General features: G+C 40.3%; 1 long non-coding RNA gene across 1 annotated transcript in view; it reads left to right on the top strand.

Annotated features, from left to right (window-relative positions):
- The first annotated feature begins 1,601 nt into the window (after positions 1 to 1,601).
- The window catches only part of LOC125372518, a 47,910-nt gene continuing 22,588 nt past the window's right edge, over positions 1,602 to 26,923 (top strand). The window contains exons 1-2 of the long non-coding RNA XR_007218175.1: positions 1,602 to 1,712; positions 5,424 to 5,506. This is a non-coding gene — a long non-coding RNA (uncharacterized LOC125372518). The remainder of the gene's footprint in view (positions 1,713 to 5,423; positions 5,507 to 26,923) is intronic.

The following is a 26,923-nucleotide window of genomic DNA, read 5'->3' as shown; positions in this document are numbered from 1 at the left end:
AGGTGATCTGGGGTCAAGAACGGTGGAAACGTGACCTCCAGGTCAAGGTCTACCCGCATGCAAAATTTCAATGCGCTGCGACAACTTTGACATCCGAGTGGCATTTGAGCGCCAGGTGTTAGTCTTATGTGCATTTTCGACCAAAAATGTCAAATCGCCGTAGGAGTCTCAGACTTTGCAGGACGACTCCTTAGGTCAAAATTGAGCATTCCCAACGAAACATTTTTCACTTTGGAGCCAATGTTACAGTTGGATAATGGAGCCCATAGCTCCGCTCACAGAGGTGATCTGGGGTCAAGAACGGTGGAAACGTGACCTCCAGGTCAAGGTCTACCCGCATGCAAAATTTCAATGCGCTGCGACAACTTTGACATCCGAGTGGCATTTGAGCGCCAGGTGTTAGTCTTATGTGCATTTTCGACCAAAAATGTCAAATATGGCATATATTAGGTATTGAAATACTCCCATTGCTCACATAACATTTCATATGGCGAGGATTAGTTCAATGTTATTCCGGTCTGCAAATGCTACGATATTGTTTTCAATCACATTAAACCGTTTACCGAGAGCCTAAATTGTTACATGAATGGCTTGTGAAGTTATTTTAGCAATACAGATACTACTGCTACTGTGCCTCGGGCGATAATTGTGTACAGTGCAAAAGACTATTGATATCCTGTATTATAAATTTAATACTGTATATCTGTGAACAATGTTCCTGCACTTTTTAAAACATATTGTACCAACTCTTCGTATACCAGAATGCTTGGGGAAAAAACTATTCAATTGTATTATTGGCCTGAGGCTTTACGTTACTGAAATAAATGTGTGTGTATGTCTATGTCTATGTCTATGTCTATGTCTATGTGTTTGTGTATGTCTATGTCTATGTCTATGTCTATGTCTATGTCCGAACAGCATTTACACCAATCAAACATACTTGCTATGCTGCGCCCGGGTATGAGGTATACCTTATTAGAAGAAAGACCTGATAAGTTCGGCAGCAGATGAACTTTGGACCTTGTGTTTCATACGTCCAATGTTCTAAACTCGAAGACAAGCAATGAAACCTTTGTTTTCTTTATGGATTTTTTCACACCTTGCTGTTTAGTTCGTCCTCGCCCTTATGTCTTACCACCGTCTCACACAAGCAATGAATTTCACTTTAAATGGCCCTCATTCAACACCTTTAAACATTTATTGGAACAAATAAATAGTCAAGAGAATGTTGGTGATGGTCCCCAGAAAAGGGAAAATAGTGCAAACTTTCGCACAGCACCGCGTCGCGACTATAGACAGTTTGGACAAATAACCACCGCTGAATAGTTCAACAGAATGTTCCATACACTACTGACGATCCAAAAATGGGCAACCATCGTTTTCATTTTTTGGGAACTAGTTTTTATCAACGACGGCCCACGAATACGCCGCGTCTGGGAGAATTCTTTTCACAACATTTAACTAAACAGCTTTGCAACTAGCTTACGTGCTATTTACATACGTCTGGGTCCTTAGCGTGTTTTCCTAACATGTATTTATTTGTCTCTTCAGGGACCATCATACCGCTGCCAACGTCCTATTGCGTTCGTTTCCTTCAATTCAGAATTGTACGACTTCCATGCAGCCATTGCTCCCTTGCGCCTGTCACCTAAAGTCGCCGATTGCTTATCACCCCAGAGAGGAATATGAAGAGTTTTTTTCACATTGTGTAGGTAAGTCATATTTAGGTTGCATTGAGCAGCACGTGCAAAGGTAAATTGTCTTTGCAGCAACAGAAAATCCAAAAATACTTCATCACGCGAGAGAGCTTCAGTTTCTGTTCACTCTTTCTGCCACGCCCAATTAAACAACGGTGTTGTCGGCATGTCACAAACATTTATTCAGAATGTCGTCCACAGTGGAATAAAACAACATTGACACGTCATTACAAAGAGATAAAAAATAAATTAATATTTCACCACCATTAATCAAAAATAATGTTGTGGATTTTTAAAAAATATATAACACACCATCATGGAACCAACCACTACCATTTGTCCTCTTGTTCAATGTCAATGTCATATTATGCCTTCTTGTAAGATGCAATCATTTAAAGAAGGCAGCTCATCTGCGGCTTTTGGGCCATTGTCAACTACCTATAGCACAACAATCCCAACAACAACCCCAACCCTTTGTTGAACTGCTCACAGTGGTGCTAACTGACACAGTGTTCTACAGAGAAACAAGTTCATACCAACTCACTGTTTGGAGACTCTTAAATGTTCTTCACTGTAGAAACAATGTTGCACTGTTAGTAAACCTGCCAAGGCTTTAACTCAGTTATTCCACAGTTCATAAGACTTAACAGCTCTGTTCTGATTTAACTGGATTGGATTGGTACTTCACTGATATTCTTGAGTGAGTGAGTGAGTGAGTGAGTGAGTGAGTGAGTGAGTGAGTGAGTGAGTGAGTGAGTGAGTGAGTGAGTGAGTGAGTGAGTGAGTGAGTGAGTGAGTGAGTGAGTGAGTGAGTGAGTGAGTGAGTGAGTGAGTGAGTGAGTGAGTGAGTGAGTGAGTGAGTGAGTGAGTGAGTGAGTGAGTGAGTGAGTGAGTGAGTGAGTGAGTGAGTGAGTGAGTGAGTGAGTGAGTGAGTGAGTGAGTGAGTGAGTGAGTGAGTGAGTGAGTGAGTGAGTGAGTGAGTGAGTGAGTGAGTGAGTGAGTGAGTGAGTGAGTGAGTGAGTGAGTGAGTGAGTGAGTGAGTGAGTGAGTGAGTGAGTGAGTGAGTGAGTGAGTGAGTGAGTGAGTGAGTGAGTGAGTGAGTGAGTGAGTGAGTGAGTGAGTGAGTGAGTGAGTGAGTGAGTGAGTGAGTGAGTGAGTCTGGCTGGCTGGCTGGCTGGCTGGCTGGCTGGCTGGCTGGCTGGCTGGCTGGCTGGCTGGCTGGCTGGCTGGCTGGCTGGCTGGCTGGCTGGCTGGCTGGCTGGCTGGCTGGCTGGCTGGCTGACTGACTGACTGACTGACTGACTGACTGACTGACTGACTGACTGACTGACTGACTGACTGACTGACTGACTGACTGACTGACTGACTGACTGACTGACCAGGGTGACTGACTGACTGACTGACTGACTGACTGACTGACTGACTGACTGACTGACCAGGGTAACTTAAGGTAATTGATGCTGAGGACATTGTTGGTGTATCTGGTACCTTCAGTAGGGTGAGCATACAGTTAATAATAATTTCACCTTGTCAAGCAAACTTATAATACATCTTTCTTGTAAAACTCAGGTCAGGGGGTTTAGAGTTAATCAGATTACCATGTACGAGACAATGGTCGCCACTCATAGGCCCAAGAACACCTGAAGAGTATAATACTAATAAATGTTCGGGGGTGCTGAGTAATCCTTGTGGGTTCAATAATAATTTGATGAAGACCAAAAGTTGCCTGCAAATATTCTAATGGTTTAAAGATACTAAGGTAATCAATCTGTATTAATATTACCTCCTAGCATTGAATCAATACCATTAACATATCAATCAAGCCCCAACATTGACTACTTTAAGTATGTTACAACATCCCTATCACAGATCAACAGGTGTTTCTTCTTACAAGTGATTTTCATCCAAAATGTCTTGAGTCCTATTAATAAGTTATCCATGCATTTAGTAAATAAGTTGTCATTAATGTAGATGGCAACACCCGCGACCCTTGTAGATATATCTGGAGTAAATGCACTGCGGAAACCTGGTAGTAATTCTTCATTTAAAATATGATAGTGCAGCCATGTTTTTGTAATATATATTATATTACATTATGTCATTAAATTTGATGTTAATAATATGAATCTTGTAATTGGGACTTCCTATACTACTCAGCTGTATCCCCTCTTGCTGAAAGTACAGATGAACTAGATAATATAATATAGATGTAGTCTGTGTTTAAATCTCTTTGTACAAAGAACCTTACAATTAAATGCCCTGATTCTCTGTTGATACTGTACAATACCTACTCCTCTCAAACACTTTCATAGGATCAATTTGGATAGAAACTCAGAGTCTGCAAAGTAAAGTGTCAAGATAGTTGTTTTAATATAAGAATTATGGATCATTTATCATATCTGTATCAGAATGCATGAGCTGGTGGCATGTTGTCCTGTGCACAGTGCACAGGTCACAAATCATGTCAAGTTGAGCTGCACTGGTTGTGGGGAGTAGTTGGATCGACTTTGTTCTGCAGCTTGGCTGCTGAGATTTTCTTGGACTTTGGTACTGCCTCACTCTGAAGCACATTTAACATTTGTCCCCCTTGGGCAAGTGACTGTTTGAAATGTGACCCTGTTCACCCAGCAGTGAATGGGTACCCAGTAGGGTCAGATGTCAATGTGACGGTTAACCTGCAAGTGCCTCAAAGCTGTTTGGGTTGTATTCTCCCTAGGGAGCTGAGTATGTTTGTTAAGTGCACACTGATCCATTGAACGGGTAATAAGTGTGCTTTTAGCAACCACAGAGTGGATGGAAAACAGCGCCTAACAAATGCACTTGTGTTGTATGAAATATGAATGCAGTATAGATTTTCAAATGTTAAAAAAAAATAATGCAAAACAGGCATAACAAATATAGTAAAATGACAGATTTTCACATCATCTGTATATAATCTGCATGTTAACCTCTCACACAAGACAGGTCAGCACAATAGAGGTCACCCATAAGGCATTTGTCCAGTGACCATGACAAAATAGAGTTCAGAATAAATAATCATAATAACTAAAGATATGCACTGAAAGTCAAGTCACAGTTTAGATGATTGATTGATGGCAGTAATGCCGCTCTAGAGATCAGAATTATGTTGACAAATAGAGTGAGGCACCTAATCACAAGCTCACAAACTCAGTGATCTAACCCACTCAGCCACCGAGGCTTAGAAAGTGTTATCCCAAATATAACATTTTTAACATTATAAATATCATTGTATGTTCACGTTTCAAATTGTTATGGTTCTTAGTATTAAGTTATCATTACAAGTTAAAAATGTAGATATATATTATATAAAATATGTCTCACTGTATTGTCACTTTAATACCTATCTATAAAGTCACATGTCAATAGAGTTATTTGGTTGTCCAGCAGCACTAAGGAATTCAAGGGGAGTCTGAATCCTTCTATGAATTGGTCCGCAACCTCTGGTGCTTCTCAGTGTAAGTCCTCTTAAGGGATTGGGACGGGCACCATGAACCATCTGAGCTAACTTGGTACCGACCCACTGTGGTACACTTGCCCAGGCAGCCACTCTGTGCCATTACACGAATCCGCATTCGCTTTTGTTTATTCCAACTTTTGGTTGAACCGGGCCTTCCGGTTTTTCTGTCGATGTTATGGTTGCAGAATAAACTGCATTGAGTTGACACTGCTGTGTTGACTAATCCTTGGCACTGTGCATATTTCCAGTGAACACAAGTCAGCCGCTGGTTGTTGAGTCTGTATCTGAAGCCATGGAGGAGGACTTGCCTACCGCCTTTCTGCCACGTGAAGTATTCAACTTTTTTTGGATTTGTCATAGTTTAAAGATTCCATGATAAGCATTTTATAACTATACATTTCCTTCTCCATTTTGAGTAAAGAAAACCAAATTCTTATTTCTCATGAAATATCTCAAACTTGACTCAAAATTGCCATCAAAATACTGATATATCAAACAGATTCCAAAGAGGTGCCCTTTGCTATTTTACAGATTTGGGACATTTTTCATTTTCTTGTTTCCATGGAAACAATTTGGAGTTAGTGTCAAAAGGTGGGGGTAGGTGTCGTTTCCAGAGCACAACTTGGGAACTGGGAAAGACTTTTCATGTAAACCTGGTACATGTATTAATCAAGGGCTGAAGTGGTGCTTTTTGCTACTTTTGAATTTAAAAAGAACAAGTTCCTGTTTCCAAGGCAACAAGATTGACTGATTGTTGATAGTGGTGTATGTGTTTGTTTGTTCTAACCATATATCTAATACTAAAAGGTATTGGAGGTTTGGTGAAAAGGGATTTTCTCCAGTTGGAGTTATATGTTTTAATAAGTGATTGAAAATCTAATTTTTAATGCTTCGGCCTTAGAGAGGTGGAAAAGTTTAATTTGGGGGATGGATTTATCATTGCTTATTTGGCTGCTGTGGCAGCAGAGTCATTACCTGGTATGTTTGAGTGGCTAGGTATTCATGGTAGATGAACTGATTTATCTGATCTTAATTCTGAAGTTAGTTTCATCATGTTGTTATAGTCAGGTTTTTAAGTATTTATTTTGAATTTGTTTTATGGAGCTTAAAGAGTCAGAAATTATAAGAACGTGTTTTGTTTTGTTTTTAAAATATTTTTATTTAAATTCAGTAGACATATATGTAACATTGGTACATGAGGTATATACATGTAGCTATTCATAGAATCTTAAAACATGATCAGATATGGATAAGTACATCTACTGATTGACTGAGAAATTATAATCAGTAGGCTGATAATTCCATCCATTTTCTGTCGAATCTCTTAATACTACTATTTTCATTTGGATGAATTCTTCTATGCATACATCTCTCAACATTTTATGAAAAAAGGAAAGCATAATGGAGTTTTCTTAGTGCTTGACTGGTGAATGTATTTTTTTGCAAGAAGAATTATGAGGTTGAATAGGTAGTTGTTTTTGTTGTAGCAAAATAACTTATCCAGAATGCTAATATGAATATCATAAGCAAGTTTCGAGTTAAAGTACATTTCAATTTCTAACCAAAATTCCTTTACAAAAACACATTCTACATACACATGGTATAAGTTTTCAGATTCAGAGACATAAAATGAGCATATATCATCATCTATTAACTTCATTTTCCATAATTCCTTTTTGGTATATACAGCTCTATTTTTAAATCTGTGCTGGAAATCTATTAGTTTAACATCATTGGTACACAATGTACAATAAGAGAAAGCGTTATTCAATAAAATGCTTTGATTAAGTTAATTTTCCCATTTATCTCACATCAGAGGAAAGTTAGTTTATAGCTATGAGTTTATCATAAAATATTCTCGAGCCCTTTGTTCTTATCAACAAGTCTCTCAAAAAAACTTTAATGTATAAGTTAGCTGTGATAGAAGATCTGCCATTTATTGCTTTTTTCCCTGATTTCCCTGATTTTCCATTACTCTGTTGTAGTCAAGTATAGTACCTTTAATTTGAAATTGGTTTTGTAATTCTTCAAATATTCAAAATCTGTTGTTGCTATATAAAACTTTTAAACTATGAATACCCTTATTAAACCAAAGTTTAAGAATGAAATTATTTTTATATTGGTGATTGAACCATTATGGTTCTGATAAAATTTTGTCAATACTTTGTTTGTCAACTTTGTTTTCTGTAGTAATTACCCCAAATACTCAATATGTCCCCCCAAAAGGGAATTTTCAAAGTAATACACTTATCAATATTTGCTCCCAAAAGGAATATCTCTTTTGATTGGAAGTTCTTTAATGTTGACAAAGTCAGTTTTTGTAAACTTGTCCTTAAAAATGATAATTTCATGAATCAATAGATTGGCTGGTATCTATCATTCTCAGACCACCTCCTTCATATTTACTTATCAAGGCAGATCTTTTTATTTTGTCTGGTTTGTTATTCCAAATGAATGTATAAAATAGTTTATTAAATTTTCCAATAAATTTATCAGGTGGGTTTGGAAGTGCTGAAAATATATGAACTAATGTTGAACAAGACAGAGTCTTAAAAACTGTGATTGTACCTGTTAATGATAGATGTCTTTTTTTCCAGCTTCCCAGTAATATATTAATATGTTCCAGTCTTTTTCTTGTATTTATTACCCATGGATCAAGTAATGTGGGATTAAATATTATTCCCAAGACTTCCAAGTTTCCCTCATGCGAGTCTAATATCATGTCTTCATGTCTTCTAGTTTTTGATGCTGCTTCCTGCCATTGAACCTATCCATATAGCTTTAGTTTTGTCAATATTTACCTTAAGACTGGATATTCTATAAAATTTATTCAAAGTATCAATTGCAGCTCTCCAGATCCATCTAAAAATAACTGTGTATCATCTGCATATTGACCTAATTTATACTCCATATCATTTATTGTTATTCCTTTTATGCCGGTATCCTCTTTGGTTCAGAAAAGGGTGGAGAGATGTCCATTTTGTATTACACAAGATGATGCATTCTTAGTTAAGATATTAATCCATTTAATTATGTTTCGTCCAAAATCAAATTTTTTCATAACCATTTTTTCATAATTATAAGAAAGTTGGTTTGGTTCAGGGTTTTCGCTTGGTGTAGTGCTGCTGATATGGCCAGAAATTCTGCTGTATTTGAATTTTTGTGATGATAATTAGTGGTTATTGTGGGGTTGGTCTACATGGATACCTATGCTGGTGTTGTTTGTGTCTTGTGATGCATCGGTGTATGTGTGGTATGTGATGGCCAGTTTGTGTCTTGTGATGCATCGGTGTATGTGTGGTATGTGATGGCCAGTTTGTGTCTTGTGATGCATCAGCGTATGTGTGGTATGTGATGGCCAGTTTGTGTCTTGTGATGCATCGGTGTATGTGTGGTATGTGATGGCCAGTTTGTGTCTTGTGATGCATCGGTGTATGTGTGGTATGTGATGGCCAGTTTGTGTCTTGTGATGCATCGGTGTATGTGTGGTATGTGATGGCCAGTTTGTGTCTTGTGATGCATCGGTGTATGTGTGGTATGTGATGGCCAGTTTGTGTCTTGTGATGCATCGGTGTATGTGTGGTATGTGATGGCCAGCTTGAGTTGATAACTTGAGATGGGACGGTAGGAGTCAGGCTTGTTTGGGGTTTTTCCTCATGTGAGGACTGGTACTATATCAGAATTTTCCATTGAAGGGGTATAGTGCCCGTTGTCTATATTTAGTTTTTGTATTCTAATTAGGATTTTGTTTACGATTATGTAACTGATATTATCTTGTCCTGTGGCTGAGGCTGTGTTTTTGGTGTTGGCTCAGCAGCTTGTTTTAAAAAAGTTGGCAGCGATTGCAATAGTTTTGGCTTTATTTATGGTGAGGTTCTTAATGTTGGGGTAAATAGATTTTAGGGAATTAACTTTTATGGCTTTAAAATTTGTGGTGAGGTTCTTAATGTTGGGGTAAATAAGATTTTAGGGAATTAACTTTTATGGCTTTAAATTTTTTCCACAATAGCAGTGTTTTGTCTGCTTATGTTTATTTTTTACTGAAGTTTGCCAGTGTATTCTCTTTGCGCTGCCATGATTATTTGTTTAGTTGTGTTGCTCAGATTTATAACTACAGGTAGTTTAGAACGGTCTCTCTTAAAATGATTGGGAGCCTTTTTTCTTTGTTTTCTAGCATTGATTATTTTGTTGCTCCACCAAGGGACTGGGGTGTGTAAGAAGTTATTTATTTAGGTGGGTATACTTTTGTGTTTAAAGTGTCTGTGTCGGTGTTTTGTATTCGTGATCATGTGATGTGTCAGATTGATGGCAGAGTTTGATGAACAGTGGCCAGTTTGTTTGTTTTAAATTAAAATTTGTTTGCTGGGTGTTTCCTGAAGTTTGATTGTTTGTTAAAAGGGATTTGTTTATTATATTTAGTATAATTTTAAGGACCAGTGATCACTGCCCCCTGTGACATTATGAACTTCCCAGCCTGTTTTTTTAACAGATTTGCTGTCAAAGAGATAGTTATGAATGACATGGTGATGGGTATAACTTTGAGATAATTTTAGTTCAGTGATATGACTTTAGTTTATTTTTCAACTGTGGGTGGCAGTTAGGAAGCTGGCATAAGATGTTTGGTAGAGTTTGAACTTGTGAGCAAGGCTATTGTATTTTTAACAATATAACAAGAAGGGCAGCTGCTATGAACTTTATAAGTTTGTTATGTTGTTATATTTTTGTTGAGTTATGGTTGCTGAAGGTGCTGTTTTTAAGTTTTGATTTTTCTTTGCTTTTCTGTTATTTTGCTGAGTAATGTGGGTGGTGGTGTAGTTGTATGGGTGTTGGAGTGGTTGGGCGTGCTGGTGGGATTGGGGGTTGTGATGGTGGATGGTTGTATGGGTGTTGGAGTGGTTGGGCGTGATGATGGGATTGAGGGTTGTGATAGTGGATGGTTGTATGGGTGTTTGAGTGGTTGGGCGTGCTGACGGGATTGGGGGTTGTGATAGTGGATGGTTGTATGGGTGTTTGAGTGGTTGGGCGTGCTGACGGGATTGGGGGTTGTGATAGTGGATGGTTGTATGGGTGTTTGAGTGGTTGGGCGTGCTGACGGGATTGGGGGTTGTGATGGTGGATGGTTGGATGGTAGTGGTATGGGGAGGGGGGATTTAAATTGTGGTTTGGGCCTGGGTATTGACTGTAGTAAGGGCCAGGGTTGGGAGTTGTTGTGGTTTAAGGGGAAGGGTAGGATAGGATGTGTATGTGTATTAGGTTTGGTAGGGGGTGGGGGATGTATGTCTGCATGGTTTCTGTGTGTTTGGAGATGGGTTGAGAAGTTGTGAGTATCTGTTTTGGCTTAGGTTTTTGTCTTTGAGATTGTGGTTTCTGGTTGTTTGGGGGAGTGGGGGGGAGGGGTTGGAAGGAACTAACTGTAGAATCTAGGGTTTGGTCTGACAGTGGTAGGATTTCATTGTCTGTGGTAATGTGGTGTTGTTGTATGATTGCTGGTTTTGGTACATGTGACTGTTTGATGTTTTTATCAAGTTTAAAAATATGTTGTTTGATCGGACGGGTGTTTTGGTTTGCTGTATGTCCTTCGAGGTTACAGTTCCTACAGAAAGGGGCCCATGTGCACTCCTGTATTAGATGGTTTTCAGAGTCACATTTTGGGCATGGGGGTCATTTTGGCCTGTAGTAGAGTCGTGATCAAAAGAGTGGCACTGGTCACATTGGATTGGGTTTTTTTTCTGATGAGGTGGACTTTGTCATTAAGGGTGCCAAAGCTTATGTGAGTGGGGAGTGATATGGCTTTGAATATTATGAAAATTGTTTGGGTGGATGTTCAGGCTGTGATGGGTTGTTTCCTCTTTACTGTTATGTATTCTAGTATTTTAGGTTGTGTTGGGTTTTGGTTTGCTAATCGTATCTATTCTTCCATGTCTTGTGTCCAGGTAAATGACTCTTTGTATTTGTGTTTGCCTTCTGGGGCTGCCAATTTATGTTTAAACCATCAATGATGCTTGTACTAGTCTGGAATGATGCCGATTTACTGTGCCGAGATACCATGCGGCAGTTTAACATGAATATCCCACTCAGAAACAGTATGCTAAGCGCCAGACATGGTAACAACAACAACCATGGTATGACACGGCTGGGGATCAAACCCACGACCTTCCGCTCTCCAGGCAGATGCTATACTACTAGACCACTGAGGTGGTCGAAGTCATGTTCGGTGTTCATGGTTGTTGGACATACTTTTGTGAACATTTCTAATGAATAGAAGTTTGACACCCGGTCTGAGTCATGAACTTGTATCCAGAAATGGCATACAAGAAATGGAAATCTGCCTTAAAAATTGGGAATAAACTGTTCATCAACATGTCCATTTGCCATAGTGGAATACTGCTTCTTGTCTGTAATTCTTCTTTTAAAGCCCAAATCACGCTAATTGAATAATGTCTTTTGTGCACTCACTCACTGATATGTATTTTAGAAGTGTTCACTCTGTACACTGTCTGTGAATATAAACTGACGTCCAAAAGAAACTTTACCAAATTCAGACAAAGTATGATTTTTTTCCCCGATGAAGTCTATCTAAAACACATAACCTAAATACAACAATAGTGTATGCAGAAAATGTTAATCATCTGTTACATGTTTGCGAGATAACACCCAAAAAAGTGAAAAACACGTGCACCACGGACAACTGCAAATGCACGTGCGGGTAAGGGTATAAAATGATTGCAACGGCAAGTCAGACATCCACAGTGATAAAAAAAACACAAAAGAAATGCCACAAATGACTGATTTGTTGTCTTATTTGAGAGATGTTCAGCAAATAGTTGTTTCAAACGTGATATGCCCCCCCTAAACCCCTTTTGTCTAACCAACATCATGCTCGGGTGAATTTGTATGTATAACAGTAGGTGCTGGACAAGTGGGGATACCCCCATTTTGGTGTAAACATATTTTTATTTCAACTGAAAATTGGGATCGTTAAACAAGACAGTGCTTATTTTAATGCCTCTCCCTACATAGAAATCAGGTAACAAAGATGGTAAAGGTGTCTACATTATATTTACACAAGAAATACCTTGGTGGTCAGTTAGCCTGTGAAGATCCGGGATGAATAGGTCTTTAGCAACCCATGGTTGCAGTAAGAGGTGGCTATGCTTGTCATAAGAGGCGACTAACGGGATCGGGTGGTCAGGCTCGCTGACATGGTTGATGCATGTCATCATATCTCAATTGTGGGGATTAATGCTCATGATATCAATCACTGGATTGTCTGGTCCATACTGGATTATTTACTGACAAACAAACAGTTGGCAAGCATGATCAGCAGTGTTTGGTTTGGATAGTCAGAATGATGGGATTGTACGTAATATCTGTACTACATAATGTCCACAAGATACACATATTTGTATTAATTAAGTTTAAATGTACCAGAACTTGTGATGAAAGTATGGACAGAAAGAATCATTTCTTGATTTGCTTCAGATGATAGGCCTTCACATCCGTAAAGTACTGTATTAACATCATATCCTGTATCTAATATAAGAAATTGCTTCTAATTTGATCAGAATTGTAACAAAAAAGAAGTAGAGAAGCGGGTCTTCATAGCAGTGACCACAGGAGAAAACTGGGCTGTTTGTTATGAATCTATCAAATTTATGTCCGTTTAGGTCACTGGATCTGAGTGAGGTGGCAGGTGATATTTTGACAAAATCTGGTTCCCAAATTTGTATATTAAAAAATGTTTGTAATTGTAAGTGCATGCTAATAATTTCGAGAATTTGAGTATGAGCAAGTAAACTCACATGCAAAAGAAACGCTGGTTTTATAAACGTTGACACAGTTTTGATCAAAACCTAAAACCATGATTTGATACCATATAAAAACATTCTCCCAAACGCACCAACTATTTCCTAGGGGTCGTGGCGAATCTGGAGCACGATTTTCGGAGAAATACGTTTTTCCCTCTTTATGTAAAAAATGCATAAAGACAATTTCGTGCTAGATTTAGGTATTACCTCCTGTAGCATTGAATCGTTTAGATTCCACTTACAAGAATGCCACGTTTGACGTCTGAGCAGGGAGAGAGAGCAATAGGAATGTTGCAGATGGGTGAAACTCAGACCAGAGTTGCAGAAATCATGGACAGTCACAAAACCACCATCGAGAGACTGGTGAAACGTTTAAGAGATACTGGCCGGACATCAGACAAACCACGAAGTGGAAGACCACGAGCAACCACGCCCAATGAAGACCGCTATTTACGTATGTTGCACCTACGTAACAGATTTATCACTGTGACATCATCAGCACAAAATGCTTTCCAACACACCGTCAGCAGACGGACTGGAGCCTGACGTCTCCGCCATTTTGGCTTGAGAGCTTATCGACCTTTGATGGGAATGACCTTGACCCGACAACATAGACTCAACAGATTGAGGTGGGCTCGTACAGTGCAACGCTGGCAAAGACGACATTGGGACAGAGTGCTGTTTACCGATGAGAGTAGGTTCCAGCTTTTCAGGGCCAATTGCGAGATCGGCGTAGAGGCGAACATACGTCACGTTGCTGCGTTCAAGAAGTGCACCCCCATGGCGTTGGCAGTGTGATGATCTATTTGCGGTGACACCAAGACCGACCTGGTGGTTATAAATGGTAACCCCAACGCTAACGGCTGTATCAACCAGGTCCTTACACCAGCCGTACTTCCATTCCTGCAGAATAATCCCAGAACGCTGTTGCAACAGGATAACGCCACTCCACATTCTGCACGTGTTACAAGAGACTTTTTGAATGCAAACAACATACAAGTTCTCCTGTGGCCAGCCCGATCCCCTGACATGAATCCAATAGAACACCTCTTGGACCTTCTTGGGAGACATATTCGGCAACGTCAGCATCCCCCACATGACAGACAGACCTTGACGCAGGCACTGCAAGAAGAGTGGCGTCTCATCACTCCAGCTATTGTGAGGAGACTGGTAACATCAGTACGACGTTGTGTCAGGGAGTGCATACATGCTAGAGGTGGACACACTCGATATTGACAATTAAGTGTGATTTTCAGGTGTGTTATTGTTTGACAACAAGAAAAAGAACATGATCGAATTATGGACATATAAACACCTCTTCCAAAAATGCTCATAATTCCTGAACATATCATTGCGTGGCTGTCAGAGTTCGTAAACCTGATGTCTATTGTTGTTTCTGTAAAATAAAATGATATCTGTTGACATCATTTTTCATGTGTCTTTATTAGATGCGAATATTAGAAGCCAGCGTTTCTTTCGCCCGTGAGTTTAGATTTAATTTCTTCATCATATGGATTATTCCATAATTTTGTAGAGTTAGGTGTAAAGGATTTTGTATAGTGTTGAGTCTTACATCTAATGGTTTGTAATCACTGCGAGTGCTAACTTGGTCTGGGATAAGGTTGTAGAGATAAGCTGTTGCTGAGTTATTTACCATTTTGTAGAATAAAGATATAGATTGATTTTTGTGCCTTAGTGACAATGGTTTCAGATTTGTTTCTGTATACAATGTTTAAGGGCTTATGCCCTTTGTTGCACAACATGCAGTGTTCCCACTTGATTTTGAAACTGCCAGTGCTGGTGGACTGTCAACTCCAAAAATTACAATTACCCCCTAATTTTTGTTAGTCCCAACTTTCAATAAATGAAAAACGTACAAAATTTACCTGGTTGTAATTCCCTCAACATCACGTTCAATGCAATGATGTCATCTCTGCAGTAACATATTTAGATCTACACGTCATTAATACAAAGTTCTAACCTCGAAGCAAGGCAAAATGTTATTGCCTTCCACTAAAAGTAGACAAGGGGAAACCCTGATGGTGATTGTTTGGAATAATATATTATGTTAACTAAGAGCTAGGTTGCACCTGATATATACTGAACAGCATTGAAAACGCACTGGCAATAAATCTTGAAATATTACAAAAACCAACATGAGCAATGACCGATTTTGATTAGAGGTGAGGTGAGATAAAATGGGGTTTAACGTCGCGTCCAAGATTATTGCACTTATATAGCGACGTGCATGCACGTGTGTGTGTGTGGCTGCTTGTACTACACCGGACTGATGCCGATTTATAGTGCTAGCCCACTGAGATACCATGCCGCAGTTTAACATGAATACCCCACTCAGACACAGTATACTGACTCCGAGCCGACCAGTCCTTGCTTTAACCCTTAATGCCGAGCGCCAGACAGGGTAACAACAAGTACCATCTTTTAACGTCTTTTGGTATGACGCGGTCGGGGATCGAACCCCGGACCTTCAGCTCTCCGGGCGGACGCTCTACCACTAGACGACGGAGGCGGTCAATTTTGATTAGAACAGACATAGGCGGATTATTAAGAAAGATGACAAAGGAAACAGGAACACCACACAGTAATTACAATGACGTCATCAGTGTAAGGAAGACACATAAGGTTAAAATGAAAAGTCAATATCTGGTATGTCCGCCATTGGCAGCAACACAGGCCATGCAACGTCTTCTCATTGATCGAATAAGTCTGTGAATAGTGTTCTGGGGCATTCCACTCTTGACGTAGTGTATCTTCAAGTTCTCTCAGGCTCTGTACTTGCGGACGACGTAAGAGGCGTTGACCCAGGTAATCCCATAATTGTTCAATTGGCGATAGATAGATCAGGTGACAGGGCTGGCCATGGAAGCAGAGGCACATTATTGTTCGCTAGGTACTGTGTTGAAACACGTGCTGTGTGTGCTCTTGCATTATCTTGCTGGAAGGTGTGCATATCCTGGTGCTGATGAAAGAATGGGATGACGTGATTTGTCAATATGTTATTCCTGTAGTAAAGGGCATTAACTCTTCCACGACAAACATGGAGCTCTGTTCAATGGTTATGACTGATGCCGCCCCACACCATGACACTCCCTGCCCCTATCGGTCTGTCTGTACAACGCAGTCATTGTGGTAACGTTCTCCACGTCGACGCCTCACTCGCAGTCGACCGTCAGCCTTCCGTAAATGACTCATCAGAGAACAGCACACCATGCCACCATAATCATCTCCAATGACAATGCCTTTGGGCCCAACGCAGACTAACATTTCGATGTCGATCAGTGAGTATGGGTCCAACATATGGACGTCGAGCACGTAGCCCTGCTGAGCGGCGACGTCGACGTACGGTGTCAGCACTGATCAATTCAGTCGGCCTTGTATGGTTGCTGCAGTCCTGGTAGCCGGAAGTGTACGACCAGGAAGATGCTGACAAAAAATATGGCGATCCTGACGTGGTGTAGTTACACGACGTGACCCGGACGTGGTTGATCTCTGGTGGTTCTTGTCTGCTGGTATCTGCTCAGTAGCCTGAGGATTGTTGAATGATGGCATTGAAACCATTGTGCAACGGCTCTACTTGACGTACCAACTCGAAGCATGCCTAAGGCACGTTCACGTTCCTCTGCTGTTAATCTTGGCATTTATTGTATCAGTACCCTTTACGTCTGCAGCAACAAGTGATGTGGCTTTTAAAAGTCTGTCTTTTATAGCCCTATTCTGCATGCTTCCCGTGAAACAAAACACGTTTTCCATGATGTGCACGCAATTTGTTGCGTTTTGGCGATTTCGCTCACAAAAAAATTAGGAATGTGTTTTGACGAGCTGTTCTTCTTCATGCTTCGTCCAGAACATTGTATATTACTCATTCACTTATATTTTTTCATATGACTTAAGCCCGGATAAAAATACATCCATTTTCATGGTGGTGCGTTTTCAATGCTGTTCAGTATATTATGTGCTATATGATTGAGCCAATAGATCCATCTACAGAGAGAGCTGTATTTTATTTATTGTGTTGCATAATGATTCCAGACTGCAATGTGATTACTACTTGTATAGTTATACAAAAACTTTAAATCTCATTATGCATATATCATTGATGTATACTGAGACGTGAAAACCGAATTATGCCAATTATAGACTTCGGAGAATAAGTAATAACATTATGATTGTAATGATGATGTGTTAGCATATTTTCCGAAATGTAATCATAATATTTACAAAATGGTTTTTCATCTAAAATATGTACAGAGGCATTTTTCACCATGTGTACTAATTGTCTGGAATATTAGTTGACTTTAACTTGTTTAATTTCTGTGACTGTAGGTGCATAGCTATAGAGGCTTTACACTGACTGCTTTGAACCATTCTGATACAATAGATGCTCCCTTGAGTATTTGTTTTTACTGCGAGCAAGTGACCCGGGATGGTCAGAGAGTTTGAGAAGTGCGGAAATTCAGCTGTTGAGAAGTGTTACATGGTCGAGATCCACTCTTCAGGTACAGAAGACATGAATATGAGATAATATTAAGATTTATGGGAATTTTCAAAGGCGGTTGTCAGTCAATTTCTTAATTTAATGGAAAGTTGAATTATTTAGCCATGTGAGATAGCGTTTCCTATTTTAACAGTGTTATTGAAATTATTAATTGTTTTAGAAACAAAATACTGCCCACATGGTCAGTGTAAATGCTTTATGTTCATATTTTTGGGTAAACATGACATTTTCAAAGTTGCACGTAGCAAGGGAGCAGTCATTGTATTACAGCGTAAGGTATCATGCTATTGATGTGTTGCGATCTTATTATGCTGTTTTTTATAAAAGTCTACTTCAGCACGTTTAATTACATGTATTGTCATGACAGTGAATGGTGGATATATTCAATTACATTGTATCATTCTGTAATTTTTAGAAACCTGGAAAAGTAAATCCCATGTTAGAAGAAATCTAGGCTTTGTGATCTCTGTATGATTCTTTCTAATAACGCCTACCAGTAACAGACAAGCTGACTTCGTTCGGAATAAGCTGACTTCGTTCGGAATAAATTTTGCTTATGTTTTGTTTCAACGACAAAGATTTTTATGAGGACTGGTACTAACTATATTTGCCGCTCCACAGGGACTGGTAGTCACATGAATTACCAGTCCAAGCCTAATTGGTCCAAGTAAAAAACTAGTAATTACCGGTAAATGGGAACACTGATATGGTTCTTAGAGCATACAGATTTAATCTTTCCAGTACCAGATCTTGATTTTTTAGAACAATTATTCCCATTTTTGCTATACTGAACACCAAAAGTTCCTGTGACATTGAATAAGATTTAATGCAAAGTTTTGTTTTTTTACAACAGATAAAGACTCCTGTAAGTGTTCAAATGGTTTAATTTGCCATACTGACTTTAGAAAATGTGTGATTTCATAAAAAACATGAACATGCCAAAATGTCTAGTTCCAAATCAATAGCGCGTGTGTCCACCTCTGGTTGCGATGCAAGCAACACATCTTCGTCTCTTGGAATGGACCAGGCGTCGCACAAAGTCTTGTGGGATATCTGTCTATATCTGATGGCACCTGTTTCGCGGTTCCTGGAGTGTCTGTGGAACAAGTGGTTGACGTCTAAGGCGCCGATCCATCTCATACCACATGTGCTCGATTTGTGAGAGATCAGGGGAGCAAGCCGGCCAGGGAATGACATTCACGTTGTTTTGTTGAATCGAGACTGAACAAGTTGAGCAATATGAGGCTGGGCCTTGTCATGTTGAAAGGTAATGCCTGGGCCATGATGACGCAAAAACGGTAGAACAATAGGGCCGATGATCTCGTCGCGGTAGCGCTGTCCATTGAGATTTCCCTCTACCACTATCAAATGGGTCCTCTCTCTTGCTGTAAACCCACCCCATACCCTAACGCTGCTGCCCCCGAACCGATCTTCTTCCATGACACAATGATTGACGTTACTTTCACCTCGACGTCGGTACTCTCGAATCCGTCCATCACTGTGGCTGAGGTGAAAACGAGACTCATGAGTGAATAGAACTTGTCCCCACTGCATGGCCGTCCAGCGTTGACGCTGTCTGCACCACTGTAGACGTGCTTGATGGTAGTTTCCTGTCCAAATGGGACGTCTGGCGGGTCGTCTGGCGACAATCCCTGCACATCTGAGGCGGCGACGTACAGTTTGTGAAGATATTCGTCGAAGGCTAGGGATGTTTCTTGCAGTCACTGTTGCTGGCTGGAATCGATTTTGTTGACGTGTTGTTCGAATCCAGTTGTCTTGTCGATTATTGGTTACGTGTGGCCTGCCACTCCGAGGATGGTCTCTGACTGCATTCGTCTGTTGCTAACTTTGTCATAAACACCAAATGGTGTTTCTGTGGACGTTAAATTGTCTTGCAACATCACGTTGACTTGATCCTGCTTCAAGCATACCAATGGCTCGCAGACGCTCATTTTCGGACAGGCGTGGCATTTTGTAGTGTAGAATAATTGCATAATTTTGTTGTTTTTCTGAGTGTTTGTTGTCAGCACGACGCTAAACAATGCATATGGAATCCCGTTAACGCACATGGAGAGTGAAATGCATGGGGCTTGCATAAAAGTCAGCTTTTGCATAGAATGCATGCTTTTCTGTAGCAGTTGTATTTTTGTGACTTGATTCCACACATGTACTACAATATTGAAAACCAAACTTTACTTGTTTGAAAAATACACTTAAATATTGGTGTCACAGGAACTTTTGTTGTTGAGTGTATGTTTGTGATCCATGAAGACTTTACTCAAAAGTTACTATTCACTGAAGATTCGTTAGGTATTCAACACTACTCCCTTGGGTGTTCAATCTATTTTGTATTTTTTAGGCAATGGGTAAACCTTTCAAACAATAAGTCTGCTTAAAATGCTGTCATTTCGTGACTTCTAATGTGCATCATGAGCTGCCTAAAGTGTGCCACTAGTGGTATAAGCTCACAACAGTGATATATGTCTGTATGAGATACGATGAGTAAGACATAGAGGTTATCACGCAAGTGTGTTTGGGGATGGTAAATATCCTGCATTAGAAATAAACATTGTATTTAGCGAGCCTTGGCTAGGCCTCGTGCCCTCGCAAAATTGTGTCGAAATTTATATCTCCAAAGTTACCAAAACTTATAAAATGCCTTAGCTACGTCACAGTAAGATACTGATTTTCAGTATATTAGACTGTACTTTTGATAATGAAAGCAATTATCTCTGTAGTTTATCCAGATTCCCGATGGTTAAATCTGACTCGATCGCCGAATGACGAGGGCGACGCCATGTTTGTATATAAACACTGAAAGTAGTCCCTACTTGACCTTTGATATTTGCATCTCTATCCGCATATGACCCCAACGGATATTGTTTTTATCCGTTGGCTTTATCCTGCCGAGAAACTATACCCATTATATGATAAATGGCTCTATTCGCTGAGGTATAGAGGTCACGTGTACCTGGTGCTTGCATTCTACCAGTACATAAAGATATGTAAAGACTTACAGGTATGAATACAAGCTCAATGAAGGCTGCTTCGGGTAATTACGCTCAGTTGTGTTTTGTTAATATGGTTACGGTGATTTGTTTGATTTATTTTGGTTATCTGGGGCTCTGTTAACGACAAAATTATTTTGAACCAGTGTAAAGCACTTTTCCCATTTTATATAACATTGTGTGAGAACTGACTGTACCTGTGCGGATAGCCATTGCCTCGACACATCCAGTGTATTATTGAAGAATGGCATGTTCCTACAGTGAGTCAGTGAGAGTGATATTTCAAGAGGAAGCAAGCAATATCTATCATACACTCTTATGATCTCTTAATCTATATAGTTTAGAAAAAGTAAAAGCATTGTTTGTGACATGTTTACAAACTTGGATACACTATTCCCCAGATTGATGGCTGCCTGCCACCTGCCATACCTTGACGCGGCATGTATGTACATCGGGTGTGGACCGTGGTGCTTCAAAGAGGCTGAAAGTATTCAGTATCCTACGAACCTGTTTAACACTGCATACATTTGAGCGAGTGAGTGATTTGTGTAAGCGCCGCTTTTAACAGTATTCCATTTATATCGCGGCGTGTCAGCTAAATGTGGGAGGAAAGCCTGCACTGATGCAGATATCAGACGTTTACCACTTCGGCGAAACCGGGTATAGTGCTGACAAGCCTGAAACATAATCGGGGCGAACCGGGATTCGAACCCACAATCATAGGTTTCTGGCGTGCCAAAGGGCTGCCTAAGATGACTGCTCCCCCTATACATTTGAAAACATATTGATACTCCAAATTACAGTTGTCTATGAATTTAAAGAATGTATGTGTAGATATATGAATAGCTACAATTTCTTTTGATTAAAATCACACAAAGGCTGATAAATATAGCTGTGCTATATTCTTATTGTAAAGGAATAAGCTGATAATCAATTAATTGATATGAATGAAACTGTGGCTAAATAGTACAAATCACGGTGACAATGTTCTCCCAAAGTTATAACTTTATAACAATGATATAACTGCCTGTAACCATGGGGATTCCGGGTACGAATACATGCCCCCAGCGACCTATGCTTGTGGTAAGATGCGACTACATAGAACGGGTGGTTAGGCTCAGTGACCTGGATGACTGCATGTCGTTGTTCAAGATGTCGATCACTGGAGTGCCTTGTCCTGACTCAAGTTTTTACAGAGGGACGCTAAATAGCAGGAATCTTACTGAGTGCTGAGTTGAAAACCAAACTCACAAAACCATACAGCATATTCTATATAGTCTGTACTCCGCGTATAATGAATGGGGTATTACAAATGGATTCGTTATGTGACAAATTCGATACTCCAAAAGTTTCCTCCAGTTTCAATTTTGAACCTATAGTCTCGTTTTTCTTAAACCCTTCTATCTTTGTCAGCATGTCTTTGTGGTGTTCGTGTTTAATCTGTGGGACAGTCACAGCGAATAATTGTGTAGCAGCACAAAGGGAAGCTGTCTGAGAGTGCACTTCCCACTTGTACAGTTAGGTTACTTACACTAGCCCTGGGCTAACAGTACAGCTGTCTGAGAGTGCACTTCCCACTTGTACAGTTAGGTTACTTACACTAGGCCGGGGCTAACAGTACAGCTGTCTGAGAGTGCACTACCAACTTGTACAGTTAGGTTACTTACACTAGGCCTGGGCTAACAGTACAGCTGTCTGAGAGTGCACTTCCCACTTGTACAGTTAGGTTACTTACACTAGGCCTGGGCTAACAGTACAGCTGCCTGAGAGTGCACTTCCCACTTGTACAGTTAGGTTACTTACACTAGGCCTGGGCTAACAGTACAGCTGTCTGAGAGTGCACTTCCCACTTGAACAGTTAGGTTACTTACACTAGGCCTGGGCTAACAGTACAGCTGTCTGAGAGTGCACCTCCCACTTGTACAGTTAGGTTACTTACACTAGGCCTGGGCTAACAGTACAGCTGTCTGAGAGTGCACTTCCCACTTGTACAGTTAGGTTACTTACACTAGGCCGGGGCTAACAGTACAGCTGTCTGAGAGTGCACTTCCCACTTGTACCGCTAGGTTACTTACACTAGGCCTGGGCTAACAGTACAGCTGTCTGAGAGTGCACTTCCCACTTGTACAGTTCGGTTACTTACACTAGGCCGGGGCTAACAGTACAGCTGTCTGAGAGTGCACTTCCCACTTGTACAGTTAGGTTACTTACACTAGGCCTGGGCTAACAGTACAGCTGTCTGAGAGTGCACTTCCCACTTGTACAGTTAGGTTACCTACACTAGGCCGGGGCTAACAGTACAGCTGTCTGAGAGTGCACTTCCCACTTGAACAGTTAGGTTACTTACACTAGGCCTGGGCTAACAGTACAGCTGTCTGAGAGTGCACTTCCCACTTGTACAGTTTGGTTACTTACACTAGGCCTGGGCTAACAGTACAGCTGTCTGAGAGTGCACTTCCCACTTGTACAGTTAGGTTACTTACACTAGCCCTGGGCTAACAGTACAGCTGTCTGAGAGTGCACTTCCCACTTGTACAGTTAGGTTACTTACACTAGGCCTGGGCTAACAGTACAGCTGTCTGAGAGTGCACTTCCCACTTGTACAGTTAGGTTACTTACACTAGCCCTGGGCTAACAGTACAGCTGTCTGAGAACTGGTTATCAGAAACCTATAAGTGCTTGTCCTGTGAGACAGTGGCTCGGGGATGCCTTAGACGACTGGGCCACCCTCTTGTCAGTTTGAGGACACTGGCATAACTCATTGGCCTAAGGCGATATAACGTAACATATAGTATATTGTATAATTAATTAATCTAACAATTAATTGCATCCCTTAAGCTGACATGCCTTGATATTGCTTGAGTACTGTTAAAAGCGGTATTAAACCCAACTCACTCACTCCCTCACTTGGTCTGTCCACACAATGACGGTCCTCGGGTTTCATCAGGTTGAAAAACGTGTGTATATGGCCTGCGTGATTTCTCTCACAGCTGAGTATAACTGCGGGGGTTCTTAACCCATCTCACTCACTCATTGTACCCGAGTGTGGTGGTGAATCGGTGTGGGGTTTGACTCCAGATTATTGCACTTATATAAGGTGTGGAAGTGTCTGTGTCTGCTTGTACTAGTCTGGACTGATGCACATTTTATAGTGCTAGCCCACTGAGATACCATGCCGAAGTTGTAACATGAATACCCCACTCAGACACAGTATAGTAACTCTGAGCGGACCAGTCCTTGTTTTAGCCTCTTAATGCCGAGCACCAGGCAGGAAAACAACAAGTACCATATGTTAAGGATGTTGGTTTGACGCGACTAGGGATTGAACCACCGACCTTCTGCTCTCGGGGCAGACGCTCTATCCCGTGCACCATGGAGACCGTCAATGTTACCAGCATTGCACATGTTTTCTGACAAATCTTAGCAAAAATAAAGAAAATAAAGCAATATTGTATGTCATGTGTTCATTTCAACACCCCCTTCCCCTCCTATAGTTTAAGAGCTTTGCGCTTTACTTCCAGATCCTCTTTGAGGAATATAAGACGGTAACGCTAATATTAAATTTCACAGAATGCAAAGGCATCCCCGTGCATGGTAACAAACAGGATTAGTCATCCTGTTAAAAAAGACAACACTTAAAATTTTAAAAAGACAGGGTCACTTTTAATTTACTGAATAGATAGATGTACATTTGAAAACATCAACAAATCTCACCCAAGATCATCCAATCACAGGTCTCTCAATCTACAATCTTTCTCTACCAAAGCTGCTGGTCGAACGACTGTTTGTTTATTGTTTAACCGGACACTCAGCAATATTCGAGCTATATGATGGTGGTGGCCAAACGACTGGTTCTCATTTGGTGTAGTAGTAGAAATCCTTTAGTCTGGCGCTAGCACTCTCACAGTTGCAGAGAAGCCCTTTCTGAAACCACTTTAGACTTCAGATAATAAACTTTTCACTTACTTCAATGAAAGTAATATGTGAATACATGTGAAAATGAACAATTGTCAACAACAGATATACAAACTTTACCCAGCCTCGTCATTTAGTTCAAGGAGAATATTGACGATGCCCTTTTGTACAATTTGGGGATAATGATGCACTTGAGAACTTTGCCCTTGCTGTACATTACCTGGTTGGGAAGTTGAAATCTCTCGATGGCGACAATTGTGCAGAGTTACAATGTGGTTATCACGTGGACAGACTAATAAGCAAGCTACCAATAAGCTTAAGAGACAGTTTCCTCGAACGCTGTACCAAAAAAGGTGTGATGGAAGGACACTCACTTCAAACCAACACAAGATTACGCATAATATAGCGATCACAATAGGGAACTGCTACCCGAGGATAAAAAAATGTTTAAAGAAAATTGCCAAGAGCTCTTTGACATTTTTCTGTGAAATATGGTTCATCTGTAGCAGTTGAGGGCAGGTTGCTTTCAAGAAAGGCCGATATAGATGTAGGCCATACTTGACTCATCTAACTACGTCAGAGACTAAAGTCATCCGCGGTAATTTAGGGCACAGCGCCTGCAGGAATATACCAGATTACGTCAAGTCTTGCACCAGAACATTGGATATCCGCTCAACTCTTTGCTTCCAAATGTGCTGATATTCACGGACAGTGATTTCCATTACATTATGGAAGCTCTATGGGCTGATCCAATGTTGGAAACTGCCCTGTTTACCGTCATTGGTTATATATAACTTTCATGTGTAACATACTATATTTTCCTGAACTATAAAATCTATTAAAATTCTTCTTTCTCCAGTAACACCTTTGCACCAACCCAGCGACTAACCTACATCTGCCGTAACTGGTGCGTAACTGGTGTCTCAGCGTTCTCGCTTGTAGCACTTGTTATTAACACGAACACCAGGTATCATCACTGTTTGATTGTGATTCATAGACATTTGCTTGCGATTTTCTTTGTAGCTTTATTTACATATGTAACAATTCAACTAGGAATATTACTGGTGCAGACTGAGATGAATGTTTTATTACTATGTATAATGGGACTTGATAATGTGACCCTGCTATTGCACCATCTGCTAGACAATGGCAATGTACAAATTATAACGCACTTTGTCATTACAAACTACAGTTGTGTGGGTTAATGAAGTATAGTTATACATTAACTGTCCGTAATTATCGTAAACATTGGCTGGCAAATATCACTACATACTTGTTTGTATGATATGGGACATAGATAAATTAATAAATTTATCCGGTCCCCTCAGTTCCTTACAATTATCTTTACTGTTATTTACCTACAACTCTCTTATTCGGACTTTTTAGACTCTCGACTAAAGTTACAGTTCCAACAACTAATTTACTATTGAAAAGAAGCTGTCTAAATCGGCCTGGACCAGACGGGACTGGATTTCTTTATTTAAGAAATAAACGACCAGTGGGAGTGGTTTATTGTACAATAAACACTGCAGGGAAAAGTTTTATGTCGCAAGACAGATGCGTTGTCAGTTTGGTCGCATGGCCCTGTAACGTGTGACTGCATGAGTTGTCTCCCTTGTACAGTGCTTGTCTTGATAGCGGGCCCACTCTGTCTCACTGCTGCGATGATGTTGACTGACTAACTGTGTGACTGTGAAGCTCGCACGCGGCGATGCGCGGCTTGCTGTGCGTGCCTGGAACTAACAGAGTAGTCTCCCTTCTGCCGTTCAGCATTTAGACACTTTGTTGATGTGTTTGACAATCACTGGTGTATTTGTCACTGCAGACCAGAGAGGTCAAGCATGTATACCGTATATATGACCTGTGTAATATCATCACACTGTACAAACACATACTTGTGATAAAGCTGACTAAGATAGCATACTACTGATGTATACCGTATACATGACAGTGTGTGACCTGTGTAATATCATCACACTGTACAAACACATACTTTTGATAAACCGGACTAAGATAGCATAACAACTGATGTGTACCGTATACATGACAGTGTGTGACCTGTGTAATATCATCACATTATACAAACCTGTTATTCTCATTTCCAAGCAGTGACAAATTTTCAGATTTATGCCCAATTTTCAGACAAAACAAGACTGCAAATTGGCACATAGTGCGGTTAGTCAACAAAAAACGCTCCACACAATAGTGTCAAGTATTGACTTCAATATATTTTGTGTTTATGGAGGTATAAACCAGTACAAAGTGTGTCATGTAGCAGATTTAGGAAGACTGTCACATCAAAGTGTCACACCGGTTTGATCTATCCGATTTAAGGAACGTGCAGATCGGTTTTATATTATGGATTTATACAAATTGTGCCGCAAGTGTTTCTAGAAAATTACAGTGTGTTCTCATGGGTTTTACATAGCGGATTTTCACGAAGTTCCTCCATCGGCTTACGTTTTTTTCCTCCATACATGCAAAACATTTAAATATCAAAC

Source organism: Haliotis rufescens, unplaced genomic scaffold (genome assembly GCF_023055435.1).
Source record: "Haliotis rufescens isolate VD_foot unplaced genomic scaffold, xgHalRufe1.0.p SCAF_41, whole genome shotgun sequence".
NCBI classification, from domain to species: Eukaryota; Metazoa; Mollusca; class Gastropoda; order Lepetellida; family Haliotidae; genus Haliotis; species Haliotis rufescens.
Note: the sequence above shows the minus strand (reverse complement) of the source record. Positions and strands in the feature narration are given on the sequence as shown.